At 46.7% G+C, this 16698-nt stretch overlaps 1 non-coding gene across 1 annotated transcript; it reads right to left on the reverse strand.

The window, feature by feature from the left end:
* Positions 1-415: 415 nt before the first annotated feature.
* On the reverse strand, positions 416-520 carry LOC119470728. Its single transcript, XR_005199694.1, has one exon. It is a non-coding gene; the product is annotated as a U6 spliceosomal RNA (small nuclear RNA).
* Positions 521-16698: the final 16178 nt, after the last annotated feature.

Genomic DNA, 16698 nt, shown 5'->3' on the forward strand with positions numbered 1-16698 from the left:
TGAACTCTGGCCAGCACCAGGGGAGACTTGGACCTAGTGGAGGCCAGTGACCCAGAAGGGCCCCTTAAGCTCGGTAATAGGCCTCCCCTTGCTGGGAGGTAAAGGGTAATTGAGAAAAAGAAAGTCGAATGCTTTGGAAGACTTAGGAAAAAATACAGAGGCTCTGTTTTTCCCTACCTTGTGGCCTGGCGGAGGCTGAGTGAGGTTACTGTCACCATCTAAGGCATTGTCTAAACTGGAGTGTCTGTTGGTCACTCTTGTTCCTTTTCCTTCCACCTGTGCTCTGGGCCCATCCCCTCCCCTTGTCCCGTGGTCTTGCTTCTACTCCCTCCTCTTCTTTTCGCTCCACTGTCTCCATCCCATCAACATATAAATACTCCAGGTCTTTGGAATCTTCTTCTTTTTACTTTTATTTTTTAATATGGAACGGTCACAAATTTGCTGTCATCCTTGTGCAGAGGCCATGCTAATCTTTTCTGTATTGTTCCAATTTTAGTATATGTGCTGCCGAAGTGAGCACAGTCTTGGGAATCTTAAAGTCCCTTTTGTCCTTCCAGTTGCCATTCTACCTCTGTCCTTCCCTTCCTGGATAAGCCACTGGGAAGTGACTGAGGGTTGTACCCCCTTCCTCTCCTCCCACTGCCCACTGCCCCCTGGTTTCCTCCTCCTGGTCCACAGAAGTGGAGCCTCACTGTGATTTATTTTATTTCTTTTTTTTTTTTTTTTGAGATGGAGTCTTGCTCTGTTGCCCAGGCTGGAGTGCAGTGGAGCAATCTCGGCCCCCTACAACCTTTACCTCCTGGGTTCAAGTGATTCTCCTGCCCCAGCCTTTCAAGGAGCTGGAACTACTAGTGTGCGCCACCACACCCATGTAATTTTGTATTTTTAATAGAGATGGGGTTTCACTATGTTGGCCATGCTGGTCTCGAACTCCTGACCTCAGGTGATCTGACCACCTCGGCCTCCCAAAGTGGTGGAATTACAGGTCTGAGCCACTGTACCAGGCCCCCCTCTGTGATTTAAATACCCAAATACATCACAGACACCTGAGTGTTCCACAGAAAACTACAAACTTGATTTTCATCAAAAGCTGATTGAACACCTCCTCTGCACCAGACATTTAACTATGAAGTCAATACAATGAGGTTCAAGAAACTTATGACTTGATGGGAAACAGAGATGTGAACTGCCTATTACCAGTCTGGTTGCTAAGGGATACAAATGATATATGCACAGATGTTATGGGGACCCAGGGAAGAGCATTGTACTTGGGAGGGGAAGAGCGACTGGTCCTTCAGAGAAGGCTTTCTGGAGGAACAGGACTGGAACTGAGGTTTGAAGAGTGTGTAGAAAGTGAGAAGAAGAAACTGGGATTTTGGCTATGGAATGGTTTCAATTTCAAATGACAGAAACCTTACTCAGGCCAGATGAAGCAAACCAGGGAACTGTATAACTGGGACGACTGTCTGAAGCTGGCCTCGGACACACAGGCATTCAGGTTTGCTGCGCCTCACTCTCATCTCTGCTGCTGCTTCCTCTGTATTGGACTCATTCTCTCCTAATCAGATTAGCTTCCTCCAAGTTGCAGGGGCAGGAGGGCCCTCACCACAGGCAGTGCCAGGCTTATAGCTACCCAGTTTTTTCAGCTCCAGAAAAAGAGAACTGTCCCAGCACCCATATATAAAATCCCAGGGAAGGGCTCTGATGGGCCCACCTTGGGACATGGGCCAATCCCAGGTCAATCACTGTGGTCAGGGTATGTGATTGAAGGGGCCTGGATCTGCTACCCAGCATTGGGGCCAGGGGACAGGATACTGTGGTTGGCAGTCCCATTAGGACCACATGGAATGAGGCAGGTGGTAACCAAAGGGCGGATGCTGAGAACACTAAAGCAACAGATGTTCATAACAGAGAGCTTTCTAGGCAGACAGAATCACATGCAAAACCATTCAACAGCCAGGGAACGTGGCTGAGAATTACTGGTAGTTTTATGTTGCTAGATCTAAGGATGAACTTGGGTGAGTGACAAGAAATAAACCTAAAGAAGAATGAATGTAGAGAGCCATATGTGCTAAACGATACAGTTTGAATGTTATCCTGAAACCTATAGAGAATTTTTCAAAAATGTTATATCAGATATTTATATGATCAGATTATATTATTTGGGGAAAAATCCTTTTGCCTATAGATCTATTCACTTTCCTTATTCTCTGTCCTTATCTATTCTCTTTCCTTATTTCAGTTAATGGTATCCTCCATCCCTGCAACGTCATGAACTGCAAACTGCGGGAATCTTGGGTCCCTCTCAAGGAGCCATTCCATTTTATTCTGTGGCATTGCCTGTGTCTGTTCAGGCCTGTGCCTATTCTTGCCAGGACTACTATCATGGACCCTCCTAACCTGTATCAAGGCATCTGCTCTTTCAAGGAATTTCCTGTTCCCCAGCCTAGCCTGGGTCAGACCTGGCTTTGGTAGCTAATATGGTTGGACATTTGTCCCTTCCAAATCTCGTGTTGAAATGTAATCTCCAGTGTTGGAGGTAGGGCCTGGTGGGAGGTGTTAGGATCAGGGGGGTGGATCCCTCATGAATGTCTTGGTGTCCACCTTGCAGTAATGAGTTCTCATTCTGTTAGTTCACAAGAGAGCTGGTTGTTTAAAGAGCCTGGTACCTCTTCCCTTCTCTCTCTTGTCCTCTCCCCCTTCGCCTTCTGCCATGATTATAGGCTTCCAGAGGTCTCACCAGAAGTAGATGCTGGTGCCACACTTCCTGGACAGGCTGCAGACCTATGAGCCAAAATAAACTCTTTACTTTATAAAATACCCAGTGTCAGGTATTTCTTTTTAGCAATGCAAACAGACTAACACGGTAGTCCACCTCCCTCTCCTGGCAGTCATCACCCTGCCTCATAACCGTTTACTGTCTGGCTGTGCGTGCTGTGTGTGCATATGCTCTAAGGATGCTTTAGGGGCAGGAGCTCTGCTTTTCACTGCCTAGCCCAGCTGCAAGGATGGCACCTAGTGCACTATAGACACTGGATACATGATGAAAACAACCCCAGCCCTTCAATGAGATTGGCAAATAAAAGCACCCTATAGCTAAAAAAAAAAAAAAGTTCTAAGGCCTTAGTGAACCACTCTGAAACAAAAGTTTTTCCTTATTAACTCCCAATGTTCATTTTTTTTTTCTTGAGATGGAGTCTTGCTCTGTTGCCCAGGCTGGAGTGCAGTGGCATAATCTCGGCTCACTGCAACCTCCACCTCCCAGGTTCAAGTGATTCTCTTGCCTCAGCCTCCCAAGTAACTGGGAATTACAGGCATGTGCCGCCATACCCAGCTAATTTTTGTATTTTTAGTAGAAATGGGTTTCACCATGTTGGCCACGCTGCTTTCTATCCCCTGCCTCAGCCTCCCAAAGTGCTGGGATTATAGGTGTAAGCCACTGTGCCCGGCCCATGTTCTTTCTGTCTATCCTTCTATCTCCTCTCTTTCTGTAACTCTCTACCTTGTTCAACTATGCATGATATAGAACTGAAATCTGCAGTGTGTGTGTATGCATGTGTGTGTGTACATGAAATGCTTTATGTTACCTGTTTTAATTTGAAAATGTGAATAGTCACATAATTTTTCTGAATTGTGAGTTTGAGTTTTAATTTTCATATTACAGTAGCCCTTGGTGGAGTTTTACCCCTACAGGTTCTGTATTCCTAACATAGCTGTATGAAAAACATTCCTTAAGCTAGGTACACACACACACACACACACACACACACACACACACATACACACCCCACACACAATCATAGTCAACCACTCTATCCTTGTACACGTTACAGGTATTGATGTGAAGTCCTTTAAGTATTTTTCTAAGAAAACTTTTCTAAGTTGAATCCTCTGAACTGAATATTGTGCCATAGAAAAGATATTCTCAGAATCATCTCTTTGCAGATCATGGGACTGAAAACATCCATGGGCTCAGCACAAATGCATCTAACACACTCCAGCTCTTTTTCAGAGTAACCATATGAAAATAAATGATAGGAATAACGTTGAACATATTTCGGTTTTTTTAAAGTAAGGAATTTTCATACTTAAGTACTTTGAGTACACAGAGCAGTTCCTTGACTTCACTTCTATTTGTTTATTCTGTTGATATTTTTAAGAATTCTGTCTGCTTGTTTGGGCGTGGTGGCTCATACCTATAATCCCAGCACTTTGGGAGGCTGAGGCAGGCAGATTACCTGGGGTCGGGAGTTTGAGACCAGTGTGATCAACATGGAGAAACTCCATCTCTACTAAAAATACAAAATTAGCTGGGCGTGGTGGTGCATGCCTGTAATCCCAGCTACTCGGGAGGCTGAGGCAGGTGAATCACTTGAAACTGGGAGGCAGAGGTTGCAGTGAGCCGAGATTGCGTCACTATACTCCAGCCTGGGCAACAAGAGCAAAACTCCATCTCAAAAAAAAAAAAAAAAAAAAAAACTGCCTGCTTTTTATATAATGGGACTTTCATTACTACGGTTGAATTCATTATATATTGCTTTGTAACAGATTACCCCAACATTTAGTGGCTTGAAACCAGACATGTGTTACTATCTCCCAGTTTCTGTGTGTCAGGAATCTGGGCATAGCTTCACTGGGAGTCTGACCCAACTGCAATCAAGGTTCAACTGGGCAATGATCTGCTTCTAAGCAGTTGGTGGCAGGATTCAGTTTCTTAGAGGCTGCTGGACCGAGGGCCTCAGTTCCTGGCTAACTGTTGGCAGAGGCCACCCTCAGTTCCTGGCCGTGTGGGCCTCTCTAACATGGCAGCTCACTTCATCAAAACCAGCAAGATAGAGAGCCTGCATCACAATCTCTTGTGACCTAATCACAGACATGATATTCCATCACCTTTGCTATATTCTACTTCTCAGAGGCAAGTTACCAGATTCAACTCACCCCCTCCCCTCCCCTCCCCTCCCCTCCCCTCATCCTGAAAAGGGAATTACACAGGATAAGAGTATTGAGATATGCGGGTCACTGGGAACCATTTTATAAGTCTGTCTACTACAAGATGAAGCCATTAAAAAAATGAGACTATGGTCGAATGCAGTAGCTCACGCAGGTAATCCCAGCACTTTGGGAGGCCAAGGTGGGCAGATCACGAAGTCTGGAGTTCAAGACCAGCCTGGCCAACATGGTGAAACTCCATCTCTACTAAAAATACAAAAAATTAGCCAGCCATGATGATGAGCACCTGTGGTCCCAGATACTCAGGAGGCTGAGGCAGAAGAATCACTTGAACCTGAGAGGCGGAGGTTGCAGTGAGTAGAGATCAGGGCACTGCACTCCAGCCTGGGCAACAGAGCGAGACTCCGTCTAAAAAAAAAAAAGAGAGAGAGACTATTTAAACATGTAACCTTGCTCTTTTATATTGAATAAACAATACTCTTTTGTTAACCCACTGATTAAAACACACTAATTTACTTAAATATTTTATTCTCAAGTATTAAATTGAAAACCAAACATGATTTCCTTGTTTTTAATTTTTTTAGAGATAGGTCTCTTGCTCTGTCATCCAGGCTGGAGTGCAGTGGCGCAACCGTAGCTCACTGCAACCCTGACCTAGCGGGTTCAAGCAATCTTCCTGCCTCAGCCTCTTGAGTAGCTGGGATTACAGGTGTGCGCCACCATGCTCAGTTTGATTTCTAACATTGCCCAGCTTGATTTCTTTCTTTCTTTTTTTGCTGACCTCTTTATTACCAACATGAGCTAACATTTATTTTTGCACTGAGATGATAATTCAGACTGCTATGGTTGTCAGTGACAGAAAACAAATGTGAACCTGTTTAGGCAAAAGGGGGAAAAAGGGAAATATGTTGGCTCAAGTAACCAAGGCATGGGAAAGGCCTTGGGGACAGCTGCAACTAACATCTCCAGGTCCACCAGGCTTCCCTCTGTATGCCCTGTGTCTGCTCTTCTCTCTGCGGGCCTTCTCTCTGTGTCCTCAGGGCCACCAGCAGCTTGATCTCCCAGCTTTGCCATTAGGACAAGACTGAGACTTACCCAGTCAGGCCCTGAGGTCTAAAACAGAGCTAATTGGCTCTGTTTTCCTCAGCTTGAATCACATACCCATCTCAGGATCAGTCGAATATAGTCAAGGGTGTCAAGTGTTGGGCCCCAGGGAGCTCCTGTGCCAGGAAGAAGGCCCTCCCAGAGCTTGGTTGCCTCCATGGAACCACGTGATTGGAAAAGGCCAAAGCTGATTTGCCAGAAGACAAGAGAGGAGAGCTGGACAGACACGACCAGCAGCTCTTTCCTGCCTCATTGTCTGCCTGTCTTCCTTGCACATAAAATACATACAAGGTGTATGTATGTGTGTAAAACTTGGGTGGGGACTGGGAACCATGGTTCACAACTATAGTCACAGCTACTTGGGAGGCTGAGGCAGGAGGATCACTTGAGCCCAGGAGGATCACTTGAGCCCAGGAGGATCACGTGAGCCCAGGAGGATCACGTGAGCCCAGGAGGTCAAGGCTGCAGTAGGCTGTGATAGTGCCACTGTACTCCAGCCCAGGCGACAGAGAGAAACTTCATCTCACAAAAAATCAAAAAACAAACAAAAACTTGGGTGGGGAAACATTCCTGGAGGAGGAATTTAAATCTGGGATCTATTCCCACCAACTAACTATATAACCATAAGCCAGTTAACTTCTCATCTCTAGACCCTGGCTTTCCAGCTTATACATAGGCAGTAATAGTACTTGTCTTTCTTGCTCCAGTGGGCCACGGCAAAGATAAAGTGGGTTGAATAGTGTCCCCCTAAAATTCATGCTTACACCTCAAAATGTGACCTTATTTGGATTATTTGCAGATATAATTAATTTCAGATCCTAAGAGGGAATCATCCTGGTTTTAGGGTGGGCCCAGAATCGAATGACTGGTGTTCTTAGAAGAAAAAGAAAGGGCACAGAAAGACTCAGAGAAAAGGGCAATGGGCAGATAAAGGCAGAGATTGAAGTGATGTGTCACCAGCTGGGGAAAGCCAAGGATTGTTGGCAGGCACCAGAAGCCAGGAGAGGCTGGATACTTTCTCCTCAGCAGCCCTCAGAAGAGTCCAATCTTGCTGCTACCTTGATTTTGGACTTTGGGTCTCCTGACCTGTGGGAAAAAAAAAAATATTATTGTTTGAAGCCACCAGGTTTGTGGTCATTCATAAACCCTGCACTCCTCATCATGGCAGACCTAGGAGAGAGCTTAGTACATAAGACAGAATGAAAAGTGTGAAAAATGCACAGTGTCATGGGATCAAGGATGTCATTATAGCAAGCATAGTGATTACACAGGCTCTATGAAACTCACCGTTGTTGTGCCTGATTCAGAACTCAGGTGTGTGCCTATCACATTGTTGCCACACCTTAATCCAGTCAGCAGCCACCTTTCATTTGTGCAGGAGTGACCTGCAGCTTGGAAGTCACTGTTGAACTCAGAGACAGATGTGAAATGGACTCAGTACCAGCTCAAGATTATGTTTACTGAGTGTTTGCTATGTGCCATTGTTCTAGGCACTCCATGAGCACACTACGTGCTTGGCGCTCTTCTGCAGGCACAACAATTAGTAAATGGTTGAACTAAGAGTTGAATGTAAGTGATCGGGTTCCAGAACTTGTGCACTGACCACCTTGCCATGCTGCCTCATGGCAGTGAATCATTCCTTCCCAATTCACTGGGCACAACACAGCTACTGCCAGAGCCCTGGGCTGCCAGCTAGTCCTTCCTCCTCCCTCTGTCTCTTTCCCCATTACCTAAGGGTAATTACTCCATTCCTCTCACTGGATGTCTAGCCCAGTAGCAAAAAACCTTTTACATAGGGAAATGAGCTGGTTAGAAATACGAGCCAGCTATAATCCAGCTCAGGTGCTTAGAGTCAGGTGAGACAGAATGAGGGCCTAGAGGAGCTGTGGATGGGCCCCAGGCTCGGTGGTAGATCCTGTTACTCACGGGAAGGCTGTGTTCCTGCCAGCCTCTGCAGAGCAGGGCCGCAGGGGGTGCCTCCTCAGTTTCTAAGCCCTGAGATTCCACATTTCTCAGATCCCGTTTTACCACCTCCACAGCCAGAAACATCAGCTGCCTCTCAGCCTGTACTCCCACCTCTGTGGACCCTGTCTGCACACCCAGCTCTCTTGCCACAACCCACTTCTGTCTGAGTCCTGCAGGGGCTCCCAACTGCCCACCAACCTTCAGTGACCTCACCCAGTTTCATTGCTTCTGAATTTCTCTCTCCAATTCTGACACACCCCTGAGCTTGATTCATGTATTCAATCACTCACATGTCCTTAGATATTTAGCAAGTGTCTGAAACTTAACATGTTCATAATTGTCCTGCCCTAGTCATCCCCATCTCAGCAAATGGCCACACAATCCATCGTTGTTTCAGCTCAAAACCCAGCAGTCATCTTCATTCCTCCTCTCTCTTCACTTTCTACATTTAATTCATCAGTAAATCAAGCTTAACTCTTCATCCAGAATAGACCTGAATCTGTCTCCAGTGCCACGACCTTGATGGAGGCTATGCCATCTCAAGCCTGGATGCTGCAGTCACCTCCCAATCGGACCCCCACTTCCAGCCTGGTCTCTTTGGCTTGTTCCCCACACAGCAGCTGGACATCTGTGAACACCACAGATCAGTTCCATTGTTCCACTGAAAACCTTCTAGTGGCTTTCGTGGGACTAAGAATCAAAGCTACAGTCCTTGTGGGGCCCTGAGGGGCCTTCTCTCTACCTCCTCTTTTATTTTTATTTATTTTTTATTCTTTTGAGATGGACTCTTACTCTGTTCCCCAGGCTGAAGTCCAGTGGTGCAATCTCAGCTTACTACAACCTCCACCTCCTGGGTTCAAGTGATTCTCCTGCCTCCCTCCCAAGTAGCTGGGATTACAGACATGCACCACCACGTCTGGCTAATTTTTTATTTTTATTTTTTCATAGAGATGGGGGTTTCACCATGTTGACCAGGTTGGTCTCTAACTCCTGACCTCAGGTGATCCACCCACCTCGGCCTTCCAAAGTGCTAGGCTCTCTGCTTCCTCTTGTGTCATGCTTTCCTCTCCCGGTTGCTCCACTGTCCAGCCAGGCTCTCAGTCTGCCCTGGCAATGCCCACCACAGCTTTCCCACCCTAGGGCTGATGCCCCTGCTGTCCTCATCCCCTGGAATTTTCTGCAAAGGTCCTCATGTGGCTGCCTGCTTTTTGTCATCCCAGTCTTGGCTCAATTGTCACCTCCCCGAGAGCCTCCTGGATTACTAGCCCCCTTCCAATCATACTCTAATCTATCCCCATTTGGTCTTCTTTATGACACTTATAAATAAAATTACTGTCCTTCCTCATTATTTGGGGTCGATATGCTCTGTAAAGTCACCATGAACACTGAGCTAGTGAATACTGAACTACTGAGGAAATGCAGGGTTAGGTTTTTGCAAGCCTTTGGCTACATTTCCATCCATCCTTCAATATATAACCCTTTTTTATGTGTGTTTCTGCTTAAAGACACCTTAATTAATACAGTTGACCCATGAATAATGAGGGAGTTTTGGGTACTAACCCCCGCTGTTTAGTTCAAAATCCATATAGAATTTTTGACTCCCCAAAACTTAAATTACTAATAGCCCACTGTTAGTTGGAAGCCTTACTGATAACATAAACAGTTAACACGTTTTTGTATGTGAATTATATATACTGTATTCTTATTACAATAAAATAAGCTAGAGGAAAGAAAATACTATATTAAGAATATCATAAGATAAAACATATTTACTATTCGTAAAGTAGAAGTGATCATCATAACAGCCTTCATCCTTGTCTTCACCTTGAGTAGGCTGAGGAGGAGGAGGAAGAGGAGGGATTGGTCTTGCTGCCTCAGTGGTGGTGGAGGTGGAAGAGGTGGAGGTGGTGGAAGGGGTGGCAGGCGAGGCAGGCACACTTGGTGTAACTTTTATTGAAAACAGTTTGCATATAAATGTGCCTATGCTGTTCAAGCTCCTGTTGTTCAAGAGCCAACTGTGTATACCACTGATTCATTAGCAGTGAACTCACAGCCAACAGCACTAACTCACACCTGAACAAAGCTTATCTAACCTACATATTTTCTCCATCAGGCCTGTCACTGCTTCCTTGCATTCAGAAACATGAGGCAACACTTCAGCACTATGCTTGGGGGCCTTTTTAAAGAGCACACTCACCAAATAAAAACACAACAATGCAAAAAAAAACCCTGCCCCATTAAACAGATTGTGAAAAGTATGCTTGTTTATGAGAGCAGAAACAAGAAGAAGGTTTGAACTTATGAGATCAGGCGCATCAGGCGACTCAAAATTGCTGCTGCTCTGCACTTCTGCGAATGAATCCGAAGGTCTGTGACTATTGATTTTTGTGTCCCAGGTAAGTTTCATTGAGTAGGCATATTTGCAAATATGGAATCTGCGAAGAAGGGGGATCAACTGTATTTTATTCAGTTGTTTTCCATCTCTCCTGAGTAGACTACATGCTCTAGGAGACCTTGTCTGTTTTGCTCCCTGGCGTATGCCCAGCGCCTGGCACAGTGCCAGTATAAGCACTTAGTACATATTGACTGAGAGGAAGGAGGGAAGGAAGAACAAAAGAATGAAGTCCAGGCTTCCTTTGACTCCCGATTGTTGGCGATGCCTGTGCAGGAAGCTCCTGCTCCCAGAGAAACCACAGGGTCACTGCCCTCCTTGTCCCTTCACACAGTTATATTCCCTTCCAAACCACCACCATGCTTCTTTAGCTCCTTCCAGGAAACCTGTCTTCCCTCCTTCCTTTGTCTCTCTACTGCCCATCCACATGTGCCTGCATGTGCCAGGGGTCAGTGGCCCCACGCTTGGGAAAAACTGCCCACCTTAGCTTTCTGCTTTCTTAGCTTTCCCTCCTTCCCTCTAGGAGCTTCCTGGGTGGTACAGGAATGAACATGCCATCTCCTTCATCTGGCCACCTCCCCACTCCCCTGCTGTCTGGTCCCCTGCTGTCTGGCTCCTCCCTTTGGGTTCCTGCCAGGTCTCCCAAGACTTCTTGTCATTTTCTTCTTCCTTTCCTGGGACTCAAATTCCACTCTATCCCCTTCCCTTTTCTTTGTTCTGACCCATAATACCTTAATACAACCACCACCACCATAATGGTAAGGACTAACATACCCCTGCCTAGGAAGAAGGTGAGTATTTGTTTTTGTGCACTGACTCTCGGATGTTTCTGAAAATGTTTTAGGATCTTGTCTCTGCCTCCCCGTCCACATTAGGCCTGATGGGAGGATGTGTGCTGTGGCATCAAGGTAGAAAGCTTCCCCCCCCCAATTATCACCCCCTGCACCTCTGCAGCGCTTGACCATCTAGCATGCCCCTGTGAGGAAACATTCACATCTAGTGTGACCCTCATGGGAACCCGGGAGGCAGACAGGGCAGGCATAATAACCTCCTTTGTCAGATGAGTCACGAGATGAGTCATGAGAGGCGATAGAAAATCAAGGAGTTTGCCCAAGGCCACGGAACTCTGAAGAGCTGGATCTGCACATTCCTGGCTCGGAACCAGGATCAAGTGCCCCTGCAGGCCTGAGACAACCCATGATCAGCCTGTTTGAGTGTCCAACTCCAAACTCCAAACCAATGGGAGTTTGCCAAGCTAACAAGTTCCACATAACAAAGCCCACTGTGTGTGCTGTGGGAGAGAGCACAGGAAGAAGGCACAACAGCAGCAAACAGTGGTTACTAAAGGCCATGTTTACATAAAACTCCATTAGTTAGAAAACTCCATTCTCAGGTGCAATTTCATTAGATCTCATGGCAGCTGATTATTGTCTCAAGATGTAGAAACTGTGGAAATGTAACCTATCTGGCAAGAAAGGAGCGAAGCTGGGGTCATTCCCTAAGATTCCAGTTTCCTATGCCTGGATCCTTCCATCTTAAAGATTGACTAATAACAATGATCAACTTGCTTCTCTGCTCGAAGGTCAGGGGTTCTGGCTTGGGCAATTTACCAACCCATTTCTCAGAACAATGCGGGAGGCAACAAGGGCCTAGAAAGTGGTTTTGAGGAAATGTGGCCAAGAAAGAGGGCCTTGGGGAGGGAAGGACTTGGCAAAGAGATCCGAGCTGGCCTGCTGGACCCAGGGCAGTGTAAGGCGTGCAGCCAGGGGGAGGCTGGAGGTGAGCTGCTGCCTGGGCGACTGAGGATGGAGGCAGCACATGTCTCCAGTGTCCTCCTGCCAGCAGCGAAATGTGCTCTGAACCCTTTCCTGCGCTTTGCACCTCCCTCTCTAGGCAGGGCTTCAGCACCGCCACAGCTAATCTCTGTGATGCTATCTGCGCATGTCAACATGTGACTGGCAGAGCTTGTATACTGTCCCCAGCCTCCTTTCCAGTCCACTCGTAGACACACTCTGTAAACACTAGCTGACTGATCCCACCCCGTTGTCCCACTCTCCTGTGCAACCTGGTGTTGGTTCTTGGTGTGACTGCACAGTGGGTAGGAAAAGAGGCAGCTCAAATAATGGAGAACTGCAATCAGTGAGGAGAGGAAGGGCACATCAATTCACAGAGCAACGTAAATGTTACTTTGTCCACAGACCTTGCAGACCCCACCCCATTCTGCACTGGGAAGCTGGTTCCTAGAGAAGTCTGGTGGCCCCTGTGCAGATGTCTTAGGTGCCCCTGGCCATGTTCCCTTGGCTCAGTGTTTAGCTGCCCTATGGTGGGTGGCTCTTCCTCCATAGGACACATGCTCACCCTGGCAGCATCTTTCACATTAAGCCTTTCAACTTTGGCCTTGAGGCTTCTCTGGTGCCATGGAAGCCTTTTCCACCCACTGCAGAGGCAGCCCTTAACCACTGGGGGATGGTCGGTGGATGCCTGGTCTCCTGGCCTTCAGGGCTCAGTTCTGGGAGGCCTTGGTGGGCTAAGCTTCCACAGCCGACAGTTTGCTACTCTCATTTCCTAAGAGCATCTTGTGCAGTGCCGTGGTAGGTAGGACAGTGAGGGAACATGGATGACCCCCAGAGGCCTGGCTCCTTCCCATTCCTCATTTCCTCCTTTGTGGTCCTCATGACAGGGCAGACTTCATGAGCTGCCTGTGTTTTACTGTTCTTCTGTTGCTGACTTGAAATTCATAATGTTTTTTGAACAGGGAGTCGAATTTTCATTTTGTACTGGGTCAGGTCACACAGATGATGTAGCTGGTCCTGCCTGGTGGTTTGCTGCTTGGGGAGAGGCCTCTGCAAGTGACAAGGGCAAAATGAGTCCTGTCCTCTGGCCAAGCTGAGCTCATTGTTTCTTCCCTCCTCTGAGCACAACAGAAAACCCAGGCACAGTGGGAGCTTTTATCAGGGTCTCTGTGACAAGGGCGCATGGAAGTTGGGGGCTGGGAGGAGAGAGACCTTAGGGGCCAGCTGGTCCACCCTCCACCCAGAGTGGGTTCTCCCACCCAGCACCCTGGCACAGGCTCACCCAGCCTCTTTGTGAATTCTTCTAGTGACAAGAAAGGGCCTTTTTCATCATGGACTCAAATGGTCATTGCCCCTCACTCTGGTGAAGTGTTCTAAGGTTCTCCAAACCCTTCCACAAGGATTATCTCACTGGATTCTCACCACCCTCTCCTTGCAAGGCAGGCATTTTCTAAAGAGTGGAAATTGCATTAATTTTCAGATTAGCAGCCCTTGCACCTCCCACTCAGCCTTCTCCCTTCCTTCAACCAGCAATGGAAATCTCTTCTCACCTAGGAAGCCTTTCAGCCTGTCAAAAGAGAAGAAATGCCTCCTAATTCCTTGTACTATTATTCCCCACCCCCTGGGCTATAGGTAATGTAATGTATTTTTTCAGATGTCCTTCACTTTGAAAAACAGTCAGAAAATGGCATGAGATTGGCAGCCTTTTCATAGGCTTGTTTTAAATGTATTAGAGCCTTGTAGAAAGATGGGAGAATAAAGGAGGGTCACAGAGCCTCCCTTCCCTACTGATGAGGGTAGAGCGCACACCTTTTAAAGTGCTAGTCAAGGAAAGAAACAGAGGCTTCTCAAAGTCTGTGGCTTTTATGCTACCCTCACCTGGAGGAAATACACCCACCAGGAACATCCTGAGCACTCCACCAATACCCCTCAGTTAGGAAAATGGCTCCCAGAAGGGATGAGCAGGGAAGATAACCAGAGTGGACGTCCTCACCAGTTTTGGCTCGTGTTTTCCCAGTGGTGTGCAGGGATGAGGGGAAAAGCTGGAACCCACTCCAGGAGTAGCCCAGATGGAGGAAGTCTCACCATGCGCCCCCACTGGGGTGCACTGGCAGACAGTCAGACACACTGAACCTCAAGATGTCTGGGGCTGAGGCTGTGGCAGGAGCCCCTGGAAGGAGACACGTGTGTTTTCTCCCCCAGGCCCAGTGTTCCTCCTGCTAAAGAACCTTACAGCAAACCCTCAGGTCTTTCACTTCCTTCTTGTCTGTGGTTTGCAGGTTCCTAGTACCTATGTTCTGCTCACCCGTGCCTGCCTCTCCTCTCCTCCCACTCTCCCTTAACAGTAAATACCTTTCAAATGAGAAACCCTTTGGGCACTCCTGCTTGCCGGCCCCCTCGGTGTTAGAATCTCCCCCTGCAGTCAGACAAGTACCTGGTGGGTGGGGGCGGGAGCTGGTGAGGTAACCCTGCTGTCCTTCCTCTCCTTCCTCTTCAAGTCCTAATAAAGAGGAAGACAGAGTCTGAGGCAATGCTCCCCGTGACACCAGGTTTCCACACCCCTCAGACATCACTCCAATGACTATTTCAATCATTATTCCTGATCTGACATGGCACAGATTCTGAAGGCTGGTTTTCAGCAGTCAACTTTTCCATTTCTCTGCCTCCAGGAAAAAATGCTTTTTAAATTTGACATTCATTAACTCATTCATTCCCTTGCTTTTTTCAGCCATCCTTTGGGAAAAAAAGGATGAGTCTTCTTTATAATAAGCCAGCCAAGGACCACTCTGAATATCATAGTGCCTCAGCAGCCATCTCCATATCCATGAGTTGTTGTTTATGCCAAGCTTCCCTGCAGCCTCTCTCTCCTGGAATTCCCACTTTATGATGTTGCTCTGAAGTTCTGTGAATGGTGGGGTGGAAAGCCCGTTGGATGTTTGGCTGGGGAGTCAAAGGTTCTTAGGGCCAGATTAGGCTTTGACTCCTGCTTCTCATCTCCTCACCCCCACCCGCAGCAAGGCAGGGCTTCAAACACACATCTGCTGACCCGGCTCTGCCTTGTTTCTTTGTGCTCTACCATGATCACCTCAATAGCCACAAGCAATATTTGATTCTAATCTCTACACTTCCTTCTGGTACCCACTAAGAACTGAGCACCCAGAACTTACCACTGGAAGGTAAAGTGACAGCTCTCAAGATAAAAACTTCTGAGACTTCTGCAACTAGAAAGGAGAAAGGTTTTCAAAATTACTTTCTATTTCCTGATGCATTAAGCTACTTTCAATGTAGTTTTATATTTAGAATCATATGAATTATACAGAGAACCATGGCTGGTGGACAGCTTCCAAATACTAGAAATTATAGTTCCCTCCCTTTTGATAATTAGTTCAAGGTCTTCACCACAAGTGACATCATGTCTCAGAAACAAAAATAGGTCCCTATTAAGCCTATGTAATGTCTTGTCTAGCAGATCTGATTTCCTCTTTATGCCCCCGTCTCCTCACCTTCCTATTTGGCTCTCCAGCCTCAAAGCTTTTTCTCGCTGCTAACTGGAGCCTTAGATATATTAGTCTGACTGTGTGGGGTTAGGGATTTAGCTATACTGATTGCATTTCTCTAACTTAGAAGCCCAAGGAACCCGGGGCATGATAACAGCTCTTGCAGCCTCAATTCCCCCAGGTTCAAGTGATGCTCCTACTTCACTCCTTGAGTAGCCGAGACCACAGGTATGTACCACCATGCCTGGCTAATTTTATTTTTTTAAGTAGAGGCGGGGTTTCACCACGTTGGCCAGGCTGATCTCCTGTCAGTCTGGTGTCAAACTCCTGGGCTCAACTGATCCTCTCACCTTGGCCTCCCAAAGTGCTGGGGTTATAGGCGTGAGCCACTGTATTGGGTCAGTAATACCACTTTTATGCATGGAACACATCAATCACTCAGAGTTTAGGTACATCTCAATACAAGAATAATGTACATCCTCTATTAGACCCAGTTGGGGTGGGATAAAAACAGCCTCCTTACTGCGCATTTGGTAATATGTGCCATTCAACATCGCATGTGCTTCCTGTATATAATCTCACTTAATACTGAAAAGAAGTCTTTGAGCATTTCTCTTTTAACATGTAATAGCGTGAGGTTGAGAGGATAAGAAACTTGCCAAAAGGCCAAGGTCGAACTCAGGTCCCTGGTTCTGCTGCTCTTGGGCTCCTGACAAGTCCTTAAAACTTGATGGCGGCATGACAAAGGGATATTTGGGCACTAGTGGCAATCGTTGCCTAGAATTTATTACCCCTCTAGTTTCACACCTAGAATTCAGAAAAGAAAGGAACTATTGAGATTATTATTCCCTTCAGTCTAACATAAAAATGCTCTCTTTATCTTCTACTATGTAGGGCAAATTTTTTAAATGTGGAAGTGCACTTCACTTCCACATCCAAAAAAATAAAAATCATGAATTTCAGGCCCTTTTTCTACTTAATTCTATCTCTGCAGCAG

Source organism: Cebus imitator, unplaced genomic scaffold (assembly GCF_001604975.1).
Source record: "Cebus imitator isolate Cc_AM_T3 unplaced genomic scaffold, Cebus_imitator-1.0 Scaffold38, whole genome shotgun sequence".
In the NCBI taxonomy this organism is placed as follows: Eukaryota; Metazoa; Chordata; class Mammalia; order Primates; family Cebidae; genus Cebus; species Cebus imitator.